We start from the raw sequence: 14,086 nt of genomic DNA, 5'->3' as shown, positions 1-14,086 counted from the left end.
GGCTGGAGTGGGATGTTCTGGGCCTTTTCATATCTCCATAACTGTTATGATAAGGTGCTTCATGCAAGTTAGCTTCCTCTTTCTCACTGCCCCATAATCCCTCACATGTCCCCTGGGAGATCTTGAAAGGAGGAGATGCTGAGAACTCACACACATCAATGCCTGCAGGGGGACCTGAGACACAAAGTGTCAGGGGGAAATCATTCACCAGATCACATCCTCAGTGACCTTGGTGACTTCTGTCCCAAGGTTTGGTCTATTTCAAATGTGTTTCTCTTATCTGATCATCCATTCCATCTCTCTTTCTATGAATATCAGGTCTAGAAAATTTACTCTGATTCCATGGAGAATGAAGTATGAGGCATGCATGAATCTGAGCTGAGGGCTCTTGTGGCCCCTGGAGGCCCAGGAGCAGGAAAGTCACAGTGAGGATCCTGCTTGCCCTAGTGGGCAAAGGTCATTGTTAGATTTTCCTAGCCTTCCTGGTCCAGACCCTGACTCTCAGGAGAAGCCCACCTGTGCCCCCTACTTACCTCAGACACATTGCCCAACAGAACGTGGCACACTCTCCAGTACTCCTGGAAGGACTTCGTGACCTTTGCAGGTGGATCCTACTAATGTCACCATCCAGGGTGATAGAATGAGTAGGTCAGCTATGTGGGATTTGGGGTTGATGCATCCACTTTTCCAGAGAACCAATGCCCTTGGGTAGACAACTAACTGAAACATTTACATTAGGAGAATTTTCAGGGTTATGTGACATTTCAATTTGCTTCTGCCTTGTCCCTGATTTCACTACTGGGACATAATGAACCAAGCTCAAGGCTTGAAGGCTTAAAGTTCCCCAGAGAAGCCCATTTGTTCAACCCTGGTAGTAATTCTACTTGGGTTACCCTTACAAGCTGACTTACTGCTTATTGTTGTTGTTGTTGTTGTCAGGGTCTCCTGTTAGGGTCATGAGCTCTCACAGCATATGCCTTGCCTTTATCTCTGTCTTTTCCATGAGAATATCATGCTTTCAGATACAACATATCATTTGTCTTTGATTACGTTGTTGGATTCTCACTTATTCTTGAATATTACCCTCACATAAAATATTTGGTATTAGTTCTCTGGTATATTTAAGGTAATTTTGTCAGTTTTTATTATTTTTCATGGTAAAAGGGATGATAATAAATAACATAACTATAAATGGTCTATAAAATTGATATGATACCATCCATTGACAAACCACTCTTCTGTTCCACAGTCACTTACTCCCTGAGTAGATAACTGAAACCTTTCTCAAGAATGTGCTCTAGTAATTTTATTCATATATCCATATATATATATATATATATAGCATTTATATGATAGATATGAAAATTTATATATATATATATACACACACATATGTGTGTTATATGTAGTATTATATATAAAGCATAACACAGTCTTGTTTTTTGTATATTTCCAGTGCTCCATGACTGTCTTTACATGTAAAATATAATCTATGATGTTGCTTTGCAAGCATAGAGATGTATCTTATTTTAATTCATATTTCATAATCATTCCATAGGATAATTTGCCATAGTATGGCCATTTTTCCATGGAGAAATATCCATGTTGGTCTCAATTGTTATTGTAACATATCTGAACTGGATATGCCAATATATTCATTGTTACATGTATCAGTTAGATTTTTTTAATAATTTACTTGTAAAAATGTAACACTCATGCAAGCCATGCATATATTTAATGTTTGATAAAAATTTAAAATTTATATTCTAAAATTGATGCACCGATTTATACTCTCACCATCATTTATGAGATTTCTCATCATCATTTTAGCACACATATTACAGAGGGTAAACTCCATCTTAATATTTACCAATTTCATAACTGAAAAGTAATTTCATTGTTAAGTTGTATATCTCCACTTATTAGTAACATTTCCTATATTTATATGTATTGATTTCAGGTATATTATATTTCTACAACTGCCATAAGAAAGTACTCACAGACTGGCTTAAAACTGTATAAATGTATTTCTGTGGTTCTCACCCAGTCCCACAGTTTGCAGGGCTTGGCTGTGTCCTCTCTGAAACCTGCAGAGGAATCCTTTTTGCCTCTGTCTAACCATTGGAGGTTTGAGGCCAATTTTTGGCACACCCTGTTTGCAGCTCTGGGGCCACAGTCTTTGCCTCTATGTACCCATGTTGCCCCCTTGGTATCCATCTGGCTGTCTTGCTACACACACACACAAACACACACACCCCAGTCATATCAGATTAAGAGGTCACCCCAACCCATTATTGTCTTATCTTTCCTAATTACATCTGGGACAACTCCATTATCAAATATGGTTACATTCTTTGGCCCTTAAGGGCTACAACTTTAATATATGCTCTTTGAGATGATCCAACTTTATCCATGGTATTAGGGAAGAAAATATCCTTTCTAAAAGTATTTATAATTGTTAATGCTTAAATAATACATATGCAAAATGCTTGCACTGAACAGAAATTATATCTCTTAAAAACACCTTCACAATTAGGAAGACAGGAAACTATACAGAACTCAAACCATATTAACTAATGAGATATCTCATATACCAACTTCCCCTATCCTGTAAATGAAAACAAATGAATACAGAAATACTCAAACAGACCAGAGACCTTGGTGTCCTCACTCCCAGGCTAACCTCAGAAGTCATAAGCTTCACTGGAAAGAAAAGTCAGTTCCAAAAAAAGTCTGGAGGCAGAAGTGGAAGATGGCAGCAGTCCTGAACCAACATCAGAGGAGAAAGCTCTCTGAGTGTGAAGACACAGGACAGCGAGGAGACCTGGGCCCTGACCACAGAATGGGACTCCAAGAAAGAGACAGGAGGTCTCAGATGCAGTGCTGGGTAGATGGGGTGAAAAAATTAGGTGGGGAGCCCTGAAAACACCACTAAAATGGGAAAAGGGACATTTAGTGTCTGCCAGGCACAGGAGAGTAGGAAAAAGGCAAAGGAGAAAGAGCCCACCTCCCACCATAAGTCAAGAAAAAAAATGCACAAGAGAAAAACTAGAAAAAATCTAAATAACATAATATTACTTTTCATAACCAAATAAAAGAACCACTGACTAAATTATTTACTTTGAACAAGGGATATTTGATATTGGATAATAAAAATACAAAAAAATAAAAAATAAAAATAAAAAAACATTGAAATCCATAATTATTTTATAGACCGCTATGGAAATGTAAATCATGAACATTTCAACATCCCATGCATTAAAGTTAGGACCTTACAGATAGATTACCATGGCCTCCACACCAGGTAACATGTACATACATGAAGCAGTCTGCATATTTCCAGATGGTGGTGATGCCCCACAACAATACACACGCCCCTCATGACAATGAACAGAGCACATACAAGGGCACTTTTTCAGGGGTTCAGTCACTTTGAAATGTGCGCAGTAAGGAACTCACTGCAAACAGGAGGGAATTGGGGACCACAGAGTGCTGAGCGCAGGGGACACTGGCATTACTGCTGATGGCTCATGAGATTCTCTGTAGGTAATGGGAATGTAAATTTAATCTTGGTGGTAGTTGCTCAATTCAGTTAAATATACCACAGACAACTGTGTCGTACACTTTAAAGCATTGAACTTTATGGCATGCAAATTATAATACATTTGTTTTGGTCTTAGGGGAAAAAATAACAAAAGAAAAATCAACTGTCACTCTCCCTATAAAGTTGTCCTGTGGTCATACAGTCAGGAACTCATCCCTCCAGGTTCTCCACAGTCTCCCTGTTTGTCACACACAGTCATGGGGGTGACCATGGGGAATAGGGGCAGCTTTCTGTGTCAGGTCCCCATGGTCCAGCAGCTCTGTGTCCTTGTTGATGCTGTGGTCCCCTGCTGAGAAGTAATAATCAACCATGGCCTCAGGCTACAGGCCAGAGATGGTCAGAGAGGTCGTGTTCCCAGAGCTGGAGCCAGAGAACCAAGCTGGGAACCCTGAGGACTAGTGGTTCCAAGCATCACAGTTTTGGGGCACCATGAGAAATCTATTGGTACCGGCCCACAAAACATGCTCCAACATTGTTGCAGGTGGGGGTGATCTTCTGTCCCACAGAACCTGACATGGAGGCTTCCTGTGTCAGTACAGACTGTGCCCAGAACCCTGTAGCAGTTGCCCAGGACCCTGCAACAGACCCACACAAGTGAGTGATTGGTGATTGTCCAAGATAGGTTCTCAAAAAGAAGCAAGAAATAGCCTGGGCCTCCCCATAATCACGCCCCCTACATCCCAGAACCAGTTGCCTGAGCAGAGAGTGAGGAGGGTGATGAAGAGAAGGGTCCTGGCCATGGTGGATATACCCAGGCTCTGATTCTGAGCTCACAAGTGAGCACTGCACAAAGCCTTTCTTATCCTCTCCCCTTCTGGAAAAGAAGAGAGGAACCCTTCATGCAAATAATTCCCTCCCCTGGGACCCCTTGGCATGAATTGGGGGACAGGCAAGTATGGGGAAGGGCTGGGAAACCTCTCTTGGGCCCCAGTGAGCGCAGAGCAGAAGGCACAAGGCAAGGTTCCAGGCCCCCGGGTGCCCAGGGGATCCCTCATCCCACCTCCCAAACCCATAGGGACAAGCCCATAGCACCCCCTACTGCCTCAGATTCCAGACTCACCACTGACTTGGAGGGACATCCTGGAGCTGAGCAGAGAGAGGGACACTCTGAACTTCAGCTTGCCTGGCTCACCACCCACCCCCACGTAGTGGCATGGGGTTCTCATCCTCTGGGGGCCCCTCCCTGTGCTGCTGGTGCCACACCCAAGTCCTTGTTTCAGAGACATGTCCTCCTCCTCAGCATGAATCACCCTCTGCTCCTCCTGCTACTTAGACAGTTGTGTTTTGGGGGACAGAGGTGAGGGACCCCTCAGGAAGGATATATCCTACACACAGTGAGATGTGTAGAGGGCATTCACATCCCTTTACAGCCTCTTTGGCAGTGTGGGGAGGTGCTACTGGAGGAGACAGCCAACCTCTGTCCCATATCAAGACACTTCCACCCAGCTGACGAACCCCCAATAACCTTCTGCTTTGTCTTTGATGGCTCAAAGTTCATTAATAACAGTGTGCAGGGAATTCTTCAAGGAGAGACCAGAATTATAAAGAAGCGAAATGTGGTTCTTCTGTGTCTCCTGTCTGAGAGCACCCATAGGAGATGGTCAACAACACAGCCCTCCTAGGATGTAGCTGGGAACTCCCAGGCATGAGAGGAGATACCAGGTGTGAATGGGTCTCTTGCACCAGACACTAGGTTCATCCTGGTGGCACTGTACATTTGGGGACATGGGCTCAGAGCCTCAAGGATATCACTCAGTCTTATGATACAGAAATTCCTAGATTCAGTCTCATAATCCAGAAATTCCTAAGCCATCTGCTCCCAGTCTGAGATATATTTTAATGACTCATTTTATGACTCCTAGAAATTATCCATTTCTAGTCCATCAGTGTACCAGACATTGTTGTATTCATGCTATAAATATTAACACAATTATTTTATCCAATGATGTTATCTAATTCATTCTGCTCTGATAAGAGCAGAATGCACGTGCACGCACACGCGCGTATGTGTATGTGTGTGTGTGTGTGTGTGTGTGTGTGTTCATTTTTATCCAGCGTCTCTCACTTAACATAGAACTGAATGTCTTGGGGTGCCTGGGTGGTTCAGGGGGTTAAGCCTCTGCCTTTGGCTTAGGTCATGATTTCAGGGTCCTGGGATCAAGACCCACATCGGGCTCTCTGCTCAGTGGGGAGCCTGCTTCCTCCTCTCTCTCTGCCTGCATCTCTGCCTCCTTCTGATATCTCTCTTTGTCAAATAAATAAATAAATAAAATCTTTTTTAAAAAGTACTGTATGTCTTATTCATACAAATGCTAATGTTTCCTTCTGTACTTCATATAAAATATTTGATCACTGCCTTTCATAGTGAGTCAGATAAAAACTGAACATGTGCTCATGATCTTCACAAATTTGTTTTTCTCCTTGCAGCACTAAGTATTTGGAGCTTGCTGATACTTACCTGGTGTTCAGTAAATACTTTTGAATTGAAGCAAATAAATCAGCAAATGAAAAAATACAAATATCCACCTCTTTAACTTATGTCCAAAATAGGTATCTCAAGCTTCATTAGGACCATCATCATCAACTCAAATTCTGAACCACAGACATGGGTATCATCTTAGAAACATCTTTATACCTCACACAGAATCTCAAAGTAATTCTTAAATCTGGTGCTCTCCACAACAAAAATGACATTTAAATGTCCTTGTTTCCCTTATAGGCCTTATTTCACTTAGGGTAATTTCTTGCCGGTCAACCCTTGATGCCACAAATACCAGGACATATTCCTGGAAAGACTCATGGGGTGGACATCCTTGTGCACAGGTGGTGGTCATCGTGTTCATGGTGCTGCATTGCCCCCATACTGTTTGGATCACTGAAAAGCCCTATTGTGGCAAGAAAGAGGAGGACCCAGTCAGTGCCTGTGGCCTCAGGAAATCTGCCGCAGGGGTTATTGGCCCTGACAGTGTCAGCTCTCTGTCTCTCTCATCTGTGGGATCTACTTCACCCACCTGCCCTAGAGCAGGCTCAGCATTTTATAACAGGTCTGGAGCCTTCCCCTTACCCCCACAAGTCCCACTGAGAGATCTGCGAACAAACACTCAAAGTTCTTCCCAGGGCTAACCACCCTCTCCTGACATCACAGTGAAATGATAGAATCCAGCCTCTGTTCCAAGTCAATTGTGCACCCAGAATGCCTCCTGTTCTGAGTCCTCACTCGGCACCAATCTTAGACCCTTGTTCCTGAGAAACAGAGCGACTCAGCCAGTCCTGAGCACAGGAGCGTGGAGGGAAGGAGGGTCTGTGCTCTGAGCCCTGTAGGAACAGGGTCCATGCTGTGGAGGACTGTCCATCTGCTTGGATGATCTGTAGGTTCTGTTCAAGAAAATTAAGGAAAGTTTATGTGTCTTTACAAAGAGAGGAAAAAATGCGAGCTCTACAGGCTCTGAATTTTTACACTTGGTTCACCAAAGTTTCTCCATTACCATGCGTTTTTTTGTTGTCTTTGTTTTGTTTTGTTTTCCCCCTGAGAGATCACTTAGGTTGCATAGGAACCTGGTAGAAAGGTTATTGTGATCTAGGAGGTACTTCCAAGTACAGTCAGTGTGTACTCTACTTATTTAAATTTGGAAGAGTCAGAATACAAGGTTGTGAGCAGGCTGAGGTATTTGTCCCACTTCCCCATCTGTGTGACACTGACCAGCACCACTGTACCAGACTGTACAGTAATAGTCAGCCTCGTCCTCAGGCTGCAGCCCAGAGATGAGCAGAAGCCCTGCATTGGCCGAGGTATCCTTGGAGCCAGAGAAGCGACTGGGAATCCCAGGTCCCAGCTGTGTACTTGAATCTGAGTAGTAGTACAGGAGAACCCGGGGAGGGGTCCCTGGCTTCTGCTGGTACCAGTACATGGTATACCTATCAAGACTGAAGCCACTGCTCAGGGTGCAAGTGAGTCTGGCTGTTGTTCCCGGAGATGCAGAGAGTGAGGGTGGCTGGGTCAGCACAGGCTGGGACAAAGATCCTGCAAATACAGACACTCATGGGTGATGGAACTATAAGTGGGAAAAACAAAACAAACAAACAAAAAAACAAAAATCAAAAAAACAAAAAGCCCCAAAATCCTGAATATGGAAAATATCATATGGGGCCCCCTGTGTCCCTGAGGCTTTTCCCTACCTGTGCAGTGAGACATGAGCATGAGGAGAACAGGAATCCAGGCCATGGTGACACAGACCCTGGTCCCCACAATGGGCTGGCCTGCCCCAGGCCTCCTTTTCTCTTCTATCCTGTGCCAGAGGCAAGGCTGTCCATGCAAATGGAGTCCACGTGACAGCCCAGCCCCTCCCTGAGCCCTGGTGGTGGAGCTCAGCTCCCAACACACACTCAGGAGGATGGTGCTTGGTTTCATCCTCTGGGGACAGCACAGGGTGGAAGCACCTGCTGAGACCACACAGCTCCCTCTCAGGGGACTCTGCCAGACCAGAGAAGACACAGCTGCTGAGTCGCCATCAAGGAGAGCACTGCCCAGTCCCCAGGTTATTTCCCTTGAGTGAATGTACCTCAGTAAACCTCCATATAGGGATCACAGGGCAGTCCTACAGCTCCCCCTGCTGATTACAGGTTGCAGCAGTCCCAGTATCCCAAAACCCTGATTGCCCAGCTGATTTCTGCAGCTCTTCAATTCCCTGTGTATACACACATCCATCGTACAATTCTTAGTATGTTTCTCCTACCCTCTGAAAGTATATAATTCCAAGGGTCTATAGTAAGCCATGATGACATAAGACAAAGAAGCAATTAATTTATATGCACAAACTTAATGTTTCCAGACCCAAAAAGACTTTACTAGGCTTCTCTTATACCTAACAACACGTTTTGTTGTCAGATGTGCAAAAACAAATGGAGATAAAGCAAATATGATAACCTACACAATTCAAAGTGCTGATGTCCTGGTACTGAGCTGCTGGGTGTATTTCTTTTAAGGAGCTGGATAGCTCCCCTCCTGTTTTCTGAATGATGCACAGTTTTGTATTTATTTCTCTTTCTATTTTTGTATTTATTTCTCCCCAAGAAATAAATGCTGAATGTTAGTTTGGCTTTTCTTTCTTTGTTAAATATAAAACTGAAAATCATCTTCAGATTTCCTTTATCAGTAAAAGCAGGTACTTATGTAAGTGTTTCATAAAAGTTACATGGAGTAAAGAGAACTTTCAATGGTTGGGGACAGCTGTACTATGATTTTAATGCTTGTGCTTGCTTCCTGTAAGTTCTCTTTCTTGGAGGAGGCTTGGTCCATGGGATGTGTAAGTATGTGCAAATATAATTAGAGAACATTCTAGAAAACGCTGAATGACCCACGTATGCATTATACCAGGTGATACAGAGTCATCTTCGGGGGCAACACCAAAGCTCCTTTGATGAAGTGTATAGGCTGTTTCTAGGAAAGGCATAGACAGGGAATTTTGTAGGAATACACTTGCTCAGTGTCATATTCTAAAGAGGAAAATGCAGAAAACATTTCAAAACATGGCATTGGAAATGTTAGTGGAGATTTCATTTGATTAAGTGATGGGTAAAATAAATAAATAAATAAATACACATAATGGCTTTTGTTGGCTTCACTAAAATTTACCCAGGAAAAGTGTAATATATACCACCACGGCATCAAAAACTAATGATGTATTTTATGGTGACTAACATAACACAATAAAAATTAAAAATTACAAATATAAAAAAGAGTGTGTATATATATATATATATATATATATACACACATATATGTGCATGTACATACATACATTTTCATATGTGTATATATATGTACATACATACATACATTTACATATGCATTACATATACGTACTTGTACATATACTCTATATATGCATATTCATATGCATTTACATATATATATATGTGCATACATTCACACACACACACACACACACACATGTATATTTTAAGAATTGAGTTTATATTCCCAAGTTCATAGGGTCTACTTATCTGTGTCATACATTTCTTTTTTTTATTTTTTTATTTTTTATTTCTTTTCAGCGTAACAGTATTCATTGTTTTTTCACCACACCCATTGCTCCATGCAATCCGTGTCCTCCCTAATACCCAGCACCTGGTTCCTCCGACCTCCCACCACCCGCCCCTTCGAAACCCTCAGGTTGTTCTGCTGAAGGTAAAGGTAATGAAAAGCTAATTTTTCTTATTTCAAGAGAAAATAAGTTAAGCTCCACAGAACCTGGTTTTATCCCATAGGAATAAGCAGGAAACACCAGGGTTATCATGACATTGAAGTATTTGCTGACATTCTTGTTCTGTTTTTCGTAGACACACCATAAACAAAGTAGTAAATACAATCACATTTTGTGTATACACATTTGTACAAGTTTTTAACTGTCATTGAACAAGACACTGAGCAGATGAGGGCTCAGTCCCAGTTCTCTATCAGCCTGTGTCACTGTGGGAAGCACTGCTGTCCAATCACACAGTAATCATCACTCTCATCCTCAGGCTGCATCCCAGAGATGAACTGGAGCCCTGCATTGGCTGAGACAACTTTGAACCCAGAGAAGCAGCTCGAGACCCTAGATAACATCTCCATTCTTGAGTCTCAGTAGTACCAGATATAGTGTGGGGGTGCTTTGTGGCATCTGCTGGAACCAGTAAATGTACAAGCTCCCAACACTTAAATCACTGCACTGGCTGCAGGTGAGTTTGACTGTTGTTCACCTAGATGCAGAGAGGGAGGGTAGCTAGGTTAGCACAGGCTGGGACAGAGAGCCTGCAAACACAGACACTCATGGGAAGTGGGGCAACGAGGTTGGGAGTTTCTTGGTCTTGAGGCTGATACTGTCTGGCAGCTCACCCAAAAGTCTGATTTGTCCCTACATGAGCATAGAAGGAGGAAGAAAAGGAGAAAAGTATGCTCTGTACCATGGGGACATAGCCCCTAGTATCCACAGTTGGGTTGGGTTGTCCCATCCTTGCCTTTTCCTTCTCACATGCCCCGGGAAAGGTAATTTGTTTAAACAAATTTGCACCCCTTACAGACTCTGTCAGAGTCCATGTGATCACTGATTCAGGACCTGAGGACAGAAGCTGAGAGCATTTCCTGCTCTGAGTCAGACCAAGAAGGAGGTGGAGGGAGCAGCTGTGGGGACACCCACAGAACCCTGCACTGGAGCTTCTGCCTGGTCCTGAGGGAACAGGCTGCTGGATTTAATAAGGGAGTACAGAGGGCAGCTCAGCTTCTGCCAAGCCTTGAGGGTAGGGCCCCTCCCAAATTGAGGGTCACCTTGAATGGCCCAGAGAGAGGCACAGTGTCCCCTTATGGTTATATGTTTCCCTGCAGGTCCTCAGTGTCCTGCGGTTAATGTCTACACTTGTGAAACCAGCATTCGACATTGACCTAAATGACTGTGTGAAGCACCATCTTGGGTCTGATTTAAAGAACATGGATACCCGTCTGTGATTTGACAGTCCTGAAACATTCAGGGAACAATTATCCAGAAATAAATACTCCTGTGAATATAAGAATCTGTAAAAAAAAAAAAAAAGAAAAGAAAAAAAAAAGGGAGTTGAGGGAAATTGGAAGGGGAGGTGAACCATGAGAGACTATGGACTCTGAAAAACAACCTGAGGGTTTTGAAGGGGCGGGGGGTGGGAGGTTGGGGGAACCAGGTGGTGGGTATTGGGGAGGGCACAGATTGAATGGAGCACTGGGTGTGGTGAAAAAACAATGAATACTGTTACGCTAAAAATAAATAAAAATTTTAATAAAAAAAAAGAAAAAGAAAAAAAAAGGAACACAGAAAATAATGAGATTATCTCACCCCTGGGACATTTAGGGATCTCCTCACAGGAGGGCTTCACTGTATGTCTCAAAAGAGGAATGACTGTGTTCTCCAAATGGGTTCACAGAAGAAAAAAATCAAAACAGGGTGTGAAGATTCTCAAAACATGAAGGGAAACAGCAATTTCACAGAGTGCAGAAACCATCTGGTGACAGCGTGCACAGGGGAAGAAAAGGGTGGACACAACAGGGCAGAACTGAGAAAACTATGTGGTCGGGGAGGAACAAATAAGATAGGAAAATGGGAGGTAGGGATGCAGGTGGTTGTGCTCACACTAGATGCTCAGGACTGTGGAACATGAGGCACTCAGGGAGAGAGGGAGAAAGGGTAGAGTTTGATGTGGGCATTTCTGTTTTTATGGCCCATTAGATGGTGCTGCTGTTTACTGCAGTGGAGCACTAGATAATAAGATGCTTCCCTGTTCATAAAAGAGTTGAGGACCTGAAGCATAAGTAGAAATAGTGAATTCCAAGCTCAGAAATGGTGGACCTTGACCCTGAGTGGCAGAATGTCATGATCACAGCCTGACGCTGGTGTCCAGGCTGGGAACCAGTCCCTGGTGCAGAAGTGGACACGTAAGAGGAACAGGGTCTTGGAACACAACCCTGTGCCCCATCCCTGTGTCCAAAATAGGTGAAAAGAGTCCTGGAAGTAGAGTCCATCAATCTGGGATCTCTCCTGTGTTCAGTTTCAACACCATTCCTGCAGTGTGTGTGTTAGTGACCTCCTACCTTCTTCTAAGGCTCCCAAGTGATGAGCTGGGTGTCCATTCAGGTAAGACCAGCCCCTCTTTCTCTTTCCCGTGTAAATGATCCAGGGAAGGCTGAAGACAGTGAAGATCTGTCTGGTAGTGATTTTTGTAGACCTTCATACCCCAGGGGTACCTCAGGAAGAGTCACAAGGATGCATGAGTGTGGAGCATTCAGGGTCATGCTAAAGTGCCTGGGACAGTGGACATAAAGAAAAAGTGGGAATGGAGAAGAACCCAAACTTCTCACCCCAACTGCATACCCCCTGGGCTTTGAGCCACAGGGAGGCTGAACTGCAGACTTTCTCTTATTCCTCTCAAACTCTGGGGAAGGAGCACTACATTCTGGTCCCCACTCCTCAACTCCATTTCCTCTACTTGGTATCTGTCATGAGGAGCAGGCTAGGAGGACCCACCTGATCACTGAGGTCCTGGAAATGCAGTAAGCTAGACATTAGGCCCACATTCAGGCAGGGACTGCTTTCCCAGCTGACATCATCCCATGAACCCTAAGGACAGGCTCACATTGCCCCTCTGCCCCATTCCTGTGCCCCCTAACTGATAGGAGGGGGCTGAGCCCAGAGCAGTGAACCCTCCATCTCCACTGCTGTGGATCGCCTTTCCACTATCTATGGAGAACAGGCCACACATGGGCCCACCTTAGGCCTCAGCCTCATGTCCACACTGAGCTCAGAATCCGCTGTGGTGGCTCCTCACTGAGGTCTGTCTCCAACTGTCTCAAGTTCTCCTGTGCTGTCTCCATTGTTGGGGTGAGGAAGGGTTTCAAGCACAAAACCAGTTCAGGGAACAAAAGGACAATGCCACACTGCAGTTTACCAACAAGTAACCCAATCCCATGACCTGCAATCATGATCCAAGACAAAGCTGAGTTGGACACTCAACCAACCAAGCTCCCAGTTGTCCCTAGAATTTTTTTTTTCTTTTTTCTTTTTCTTTTTTCTTTTATTTCTTTCTATTTTTTTTGAGAATGTTACATTCTTGGAATCATATGGAGTACAGCAATTTCAGGTTGGCTTCTTAAACACTGAGCAATATGCACCTAAGTGCACTCTATGTCTTTTCATGGCTTGAAGGCTCCGATCTTCTTAGCACTGATCAATAGTTTGTTGTTGGGTTGCACATCAGTTTATTCATCATTCACTTCTGGAAAGTCACCTCAGTTGGCTGCTTCCAGGTTTGGGCAGTTATAAATAAAGCGGCTGTCAACATTCTTGTGCAGGTTTTTTGTTCACATTGTTTTGAACTCCTTTCAGTAAGTACCAAGAGGTATGGTTGGTGGATTGTTAAGTTTAGAAAATGTTTACTTTTAAGGAAACAGTCAAGCCCTTTTCGCAGATGACTGTACGACCTGCATTCCCACCAGTAGTGAAAGAGTTCCTATCACTAGAAGTCCTGGCCAGCCTTTGGTGTCATCTCTGTTTGGATTTTATCCATTCTCATTGGTATATAACACTATCTTATTGCTGTATCATTTTACAATTCTCTACTGACATACGATGTTGAACGTCTTTTTTCAAGTGTATTTCCCATCTGATTGTCATCGTTGTTCTGATCATTTGCATTTTTTTACTTCAATTCTTTTTCTTCCTTCCTTCCTTCCTTTCTTTCTCCCTTCCTTTAATATTTTTTTTTTATTTATTTGACAGAGAAAGACAGAGAGAGAGAGGTAACACAAGCAGAGAGAGAGGGAGAAACATACTTCTCACTTTGCAAGGAGCCTGATATGAGGCTTGGTCCCAGCACCCTGGGATCATGACCTGAACCAAAGGCAGATGTTTGACAACTGAGCCAATCAGGCACCCCTCAGATTTTTTTATGATTCAAAGGCTTATTTTTTTTAATTATTAT

At 43.4% G+C, this 14,086-nt stretch overlaps 1 gene segment (V, D, J or C); it reads right to left on the bottom strand.

Moving 5' to 3' along the window:
• Window positions 1-7,239: 7,239 nt before the first annotated feature.
• Window positions 7,240-7,826, bottom strand: LOC308354287 (immunoglobulin lambda variable 5-37-like). The segment is given in 2 exons: window positions 7,781-7,826; window positions 7,240-7,625 (listed from the first exon to the last, which is right to left on the bottom strand).
• Window positions 7,827-14,086: the final 6,260 nt, after the last annotated feature.

This window comes from Martes martes (genome assembly GCF_963455335.1).
Source record: "Martes martes genome assembly, chromosome: 13".
In the NCBI taxonomy this organism is placed as follows: Eukaryota; Metazoa; Chordata; class Mammalia; order Carnivora; family Mustelidae; genus Martes; species Martes martes.
Note: the sequence above shows the minus strand (reverse complement) of the source record. Positions and strands in the feature narration are given on the sequence as shown.